Raw genomic sequence first — 5428 nt, 5'->3', positions numbered from 1 at the left:
AGTCTAGCAATAACTTTCGTAGTCTGTTTGACAACATGAGATATAAAATGATAAATCCTTCGGTTCCTCGAGCAAAAAGCGAGGGAAAGTGACGTCATCCGAAGAGCTCTCTATCGAGTCCTTGGCTGTCCACTCATGTCTGGCGTAGTCCAGAATACTTGGCGAGCGACGAGACAGGTGACGATTGAAGGTACTAGGCGGTTTATCGTTAGTTGTACCATGTGAGTTGAGTTGACCGAGTCGTGAAAAACGAAATTTCCTGAGTATCTGTGTTTTGACTATATCGTATTAGTTGGGTAGGTGAGTTTGCCTTAGATTAAATAGTTTCTAGCGTTTATGGTATGGTGTTTATTAGTTGCGTGACTGTTAAATTTTTGTTACTTAATGATTTGGATACTACCGCTTTCAAATTAGTCCACATGGTTATTAATAATTGTTCTTGTACCTGTCTCTAAGACTATTACTACTGTGTTAAGTACCAGATAGAGCGTTTATGACTACCTAGTAATTTTAAGAACTTAATGACTATAGTAGCGTTGATTCAAAATTGGTTGTATTGTTAATTGTATTTTTATTTATTTAAATTTAACGACTATAGTAGCGTTGATTCAAAATTGGTTTAGTTTGATTTCTTTTATATAAAATTAATACTAGTAATTGACTCCTGACTATTGGCACTACATTAAAACTTAATTTCAATCTCGCAAGTATTATTTCTTAAGTGTTATTCCTAAAGTGTTACTTCTAAACATTGATTATTCAAATCTTTTAATTGCTTAGTATTCCTTTAACGCCTAAGTAAATTTCTCAAGCGTAAATTTCAACATTCCATTAGATATTCCATTAGTATTTTCTATTACTAAATCAGTTAAAATTGTTGCCTGGGTAGTTATTCTTTAACCATTAACATTAAAGGAACTTTAATTTTCCCGTCAATTTAAAACCTTTATTTAGTTAATGCTGATTTAAATATCATAAGTAAGTGTGAACTTTAACCAGACAAGATTGGATAGTTATGATGCAAAATATTTCCTCTGCTCCAGTTTCTTCAACAATGTTTCATCTAACAAGGTTACTTTTAGGTAAGTACGGGGTTCTGTTCAATGAGACTTTACTCGGAATGAAAGTAAAATAAATTTGAATATTAAAACTTTATTCTTCTCAAATTAGTTATTTCAATTTAAAGAATCTTTGTAATTTTTTTTTACTTTACAAATTTGTGAAATGAGTTTTTAACTATATACTGTTTAATGAATCTTCATGTCCGTATATGCTAGATACTTAATTTAGTAAGTTATCTATATTCCTTAGCTATGACTTTGTTCTCGTATTCGGTAGTTCAAAATATTTTTCCAAAGTTATTTCATGTTCGATCATTAAAGTAGGGTTGATAAAGATTATCAGTTTTGATAACTAATATATGACCAAAGTATTGTTTCGGTTTATTTTTTACTAGTTTGGAATTTTTCCTTGTTTAGTTGCTTTTCAATCTTAAAGTTAAGGTAATTTAGATATTTAGCTTTAGAAGTTTTTAAGTAAAACTAAAGGATAACCAAACTTTCAGCTGTTAGATTAAACTTATGGCAGTTTGGAAAATAGTTTAGGTTGTTGACTTAAATAGCATCTTTTATAAACTTTAAGATGGATGACAATTGTTTAGTAGATTTTACCAATATGTTGATAGTGTACTCTTAATCGAATAATTTTAAGTTTCTAACTTAAGGTTAAAGTTTTTGCAGGGACAATTAATAAACTTGGTGAATTTTTAAACTTTTTCAAAGGTAGTTCATCAATAACTTTGATAATGTAGTTAATGTAGTTGGTTATCTAAATGCCTAGCATTATCTACGTAGGGCGACTTAAGTATGGTTATTAACTACTATAATTAGAAGAATTTTTAATCAAAAAGTAAGTTGAAATGTTTAAAGACTTTTATCAATGAACTGATACTTTAATTAAAAGTAGCTTCAATTTAAAATTGTGACTTAAAGAATTTCAATAAATGACTTTATTTAATTATTTTAGCAAATTTTATCAATGAATTGACAGGGAAATTATTAAAGTTAACTTATTTTGTCCAGAATTCTAAATTGATAGGGTCAAAGTATAGTAAAGTTTACTCAAATTTCTTTAGCTTAAAATATTTCTGCCCATTCAGTTGTAAAATGTATTTAAATTAGTGACAGTTTAGTAGGTTTGATAGTAGTTTTAAGATAATTTGTCATACTTTTAAGAGTTAATGTTAGGATTTCAAGAACTTTGTTTTACCCTAGGAGTTAATGTTAGGGTTTCATGAACTTAAATTTAGTTTTATACTAGGAGTTACTGATAGGATTTAATGTTTTATAATATTGTAGGAGTGAATGTTGGGATTTCATGAACTTGGCTTATACTAGGAGTTAATGTTAGGTTTTCACAAACTGTTTCCATACCAACTTGCACATCCAAAAGTCCACCTTTGTCTTGGGTGGCCCCGCCACCCGGACAAAGGTGGATTTTACATTGTACATGGCAAACCGGACTTTCATAAGTCTGGTTTGCCGTGTACAATTGGATGTGCAAGAAAAAACTCTACTAATCTCTCCCTTTTCAGGTTTAAAATCACTTCTTTTCAGGTTTTAGTAGTGACTTTGGGTCAAATCTCGCACAGCTGTTTAGATATTGTGATTTGTTTATTCACAACCTGTCTCTTAATACAAATTTTATCCCTCTTATTCTACTTCGAATGTCAGGTGCGAAAGATGAGAGAGGGAGGGATTGCCCCATCCTCAAGATAGTGAAATCGATTTTTAAGGTTCATTCGAAAGTTTTGTATATCTCAGGAAAATTTCTTTATAATGGGTAAACTCTTTAAGTCTTGAATTTGTTAAACCTTAAACACTTAATGAATAGAAAATCTATACTAAACTCTTTGATATTCTCTGAAAAGTATATTTAAAAGTATAGCATTCTCAATGTATATCTAATTCTAACAACCGCTCGCTCTCTGACTAATCTTGTCTCTAACAGGTCTTCTAACCTAGTCACAGAAGCGCACTAAATGTTAAGTAATTTAATTCGGAGTTACATATATAACTAATCGGTTTTGGATAGCTTCTTTGAATCTGGTTATAGACTAAATTTAATTTCATTCCCTAACATTGATGAATTATGTATTGAAATAGCCTTCAAAGTCTTGTCGTATTCAAGCATAAGTGCAGATACTCCCTTCCTCTGATTTCTGGTGCCTCGAGATAAAGCCTGTAAGAGTTTCTATATACAAATCTTTTTTTTAGTCCTCATGGCTTAGTTTTAATTACTTTCTTTGGAGACTTTTATTCTTTCAAATCTAGTACTGCTTTGTTATAAATAGTAGGGATCTAGTTATCCCTGGAACTTCAGCTTTAAGAACAGCTGAACGGGAAGAACATCTGTTCTTAATATTTTGCATCTTTCTATTTCCTAGAAAAGATTTTTTAAAACTTGCCTTCCTAAAATAGAATTTTGTTCTCCCCAAGCACCTCGAGAAGACTCGCCCATGAAGCTATCATGTCCCTGCTACTAAGGAAACTAACGCTACAGCAACTAGAATGATGGCTAGTTTTGGAGGAGAAAACTTCCCTGATGACCTACTGTAGAAGCAAGCAAGGCGCTGATGACCAAGGCGCTGATGACCGTTATGAAGCAACAACTCTTAAAGGCGAAAGAATGGCAGTGTCAATTTCTGCGGCTTGGAGCTTGTCAAATTGCCTGGAAGAGTCTCAAGTAATGACTGTCTTAAAGTGTTTGTTTCTACATGAACTGCCAACAAAAAGCTATGGATATTCATCAGTCACTTTATAGTTCCGGTGCATGACAATTTCTTTAAATTACTTCAAATTGTGCCTATGGTTAAATAAACTGTCGTCCGCGAAGGGCTGTGCCTGAAATCCTATAAGAAAACCTACTGGTAAAGGTTTGTGTAGGACTTTGGTGAAGTGACTCTGCCAAGCCATCAAAACAAAGCCTTTGATGTATGGAAGTCTATTGACGTTACCCCAACATATCTTAAATCAAATACCAAAATCTAGTATTTGGTATGCCTGGACGTATGAAGTTATGCTTTGTGGATGGAAATCTACCTAGTATTTGCTGTGTTTGTATATTAGTAAATATGAAATTTAAATATTAACTAAGATTTGTACAGTTTTTAATTTGTTTCAAACATTGAATCTATATAATTAATCTTCAAACTTCAAAACATCTTGAATCTCAATTTGGAAAGCTTAATTCTGGCATATTTAAATTTTTAGTTCTGTAGAAAGTTAACAAGCCTAAGATTTGTAAAAATATTCATAGATAGCTGTTCTACCTAGTTCTGACCTTTCATACGTAGTTTGTCAATGCTATGGAGGTTTGAAACTTTAAATTTGTAAAAACAATGTTAATAAAATTAACTGAAAACAAAATCTAAGGTTTAGTTTCATACATTTTTCGTAAATTTGATAACTAATTATAATTTTCATAGAAATTGAATAATTGTCTTAAATAAGTTAGTTTTTCAATCAAGCTCTTGGCCTTCTTTAAGGTCTGCGGTTTTTCAGATTGGCTAAAAATGTTAAATATAACTGACCAAGCGGGGAAATTAAATCTGTTAGTCTTGAAGGCTGATATTACATATATCGGAGTGTCATACTCTGGCAGAAAATTCCAGACTCTCGGTTGCTGTTAAGTTTACTTCAAATCATATGAGTTTTAAAGCTGATAAACGAAATATGTACCTATTTAAAAATGATCAAAGAAATAATATTTAAATATGATCAAAAGAAATATTACTTGACTAATATTTTAAGCAAAGAAAGTTTAATTTGAAAAATATAAACAAGCTTACTTAATTACACTTCTAAAAGCAAAGCAGATTGTCTAAAAGTTCTTAACTACAAAGCTTTGTCCCCAGATTGCTTTAGCATAATTCGACAAAGCTTGTTCGAATTGGTTTTGAGGTGACTTGAAGTATAGGAGCATAAACATTTTTATTTAGCGTGATTGCCGAAGTAGAATAAAGCTGTGCTCGTTGGTGGTTAGACTGGAGAAATGTCATTGCTTTATTTTTTTTTAAGCCAATGACCCCCTGTTCTGTATACTCTGAAGTTTAAAAATTACTCTACTTATTTTGTTGGTCTTAAGATATTTTCATAAACGCTGCAGCCCGTGGAATGAGAGATTTGTACACTTGGTGCTGTAGTTTCATTCTATTGACATAAATTTTAACTAATAGCTTCAGCACAAATACTTGGTTGAATGTTTTGTCGTAGGTTCCAGTTTAGATAACTCCCTTTAATCCATTCTCGTGTAACTTTTATCTAGGTCTAGTTCACCTGAAAATTGTTATTCTAACAAATATAAGAGTTAAGTTTCTTCAAACACTTTGTATCAAATTTTACTATTTAAGAGCGCATACAGCAATTAT

General features: G+C 31.5%; 1 long non-coding RNA gene across 1 annotated transcript; it reads left to right on the top strand.

The window, feature by feature from the left end:
• Positions 1 to 975: 975 nt before the first annotated feature.
• Positions 976 to 4427, top strand: LOC137655821 (uncharacterized). The gene is made up of 2 exons (XR_011046869.1): positions 976 to 1082; positions 3498 to 4427. It is a non-coding gene; the product is annotated as an uncharacterized lncRNA (long non-coding RNA).
• Positions 4428 to 5428: the final 1001 nt, after the last annotated feature.

The sequence above is a fragment of the Palaemon carinicauda genome, chromosome 16 (assembly GCF_036898095.1).
Source record: "Palaemon carinicauda isolate YSFRI2023 chromosome 16, ASM3689809v2, whole genome shotgun sequence".
In the NCBI taxonomy this organism is placed as follows: Eukaryota; Metazoa; Arthropoda; class Malacostraca; order Decapoda; family Palaemonidae; genus Palaemon; species Palaemon carinicauda.
Note: the sequence above shows the minus strand (reverse complement) of the source record. Positions and strands in the feature narration are given on the sequence as shown.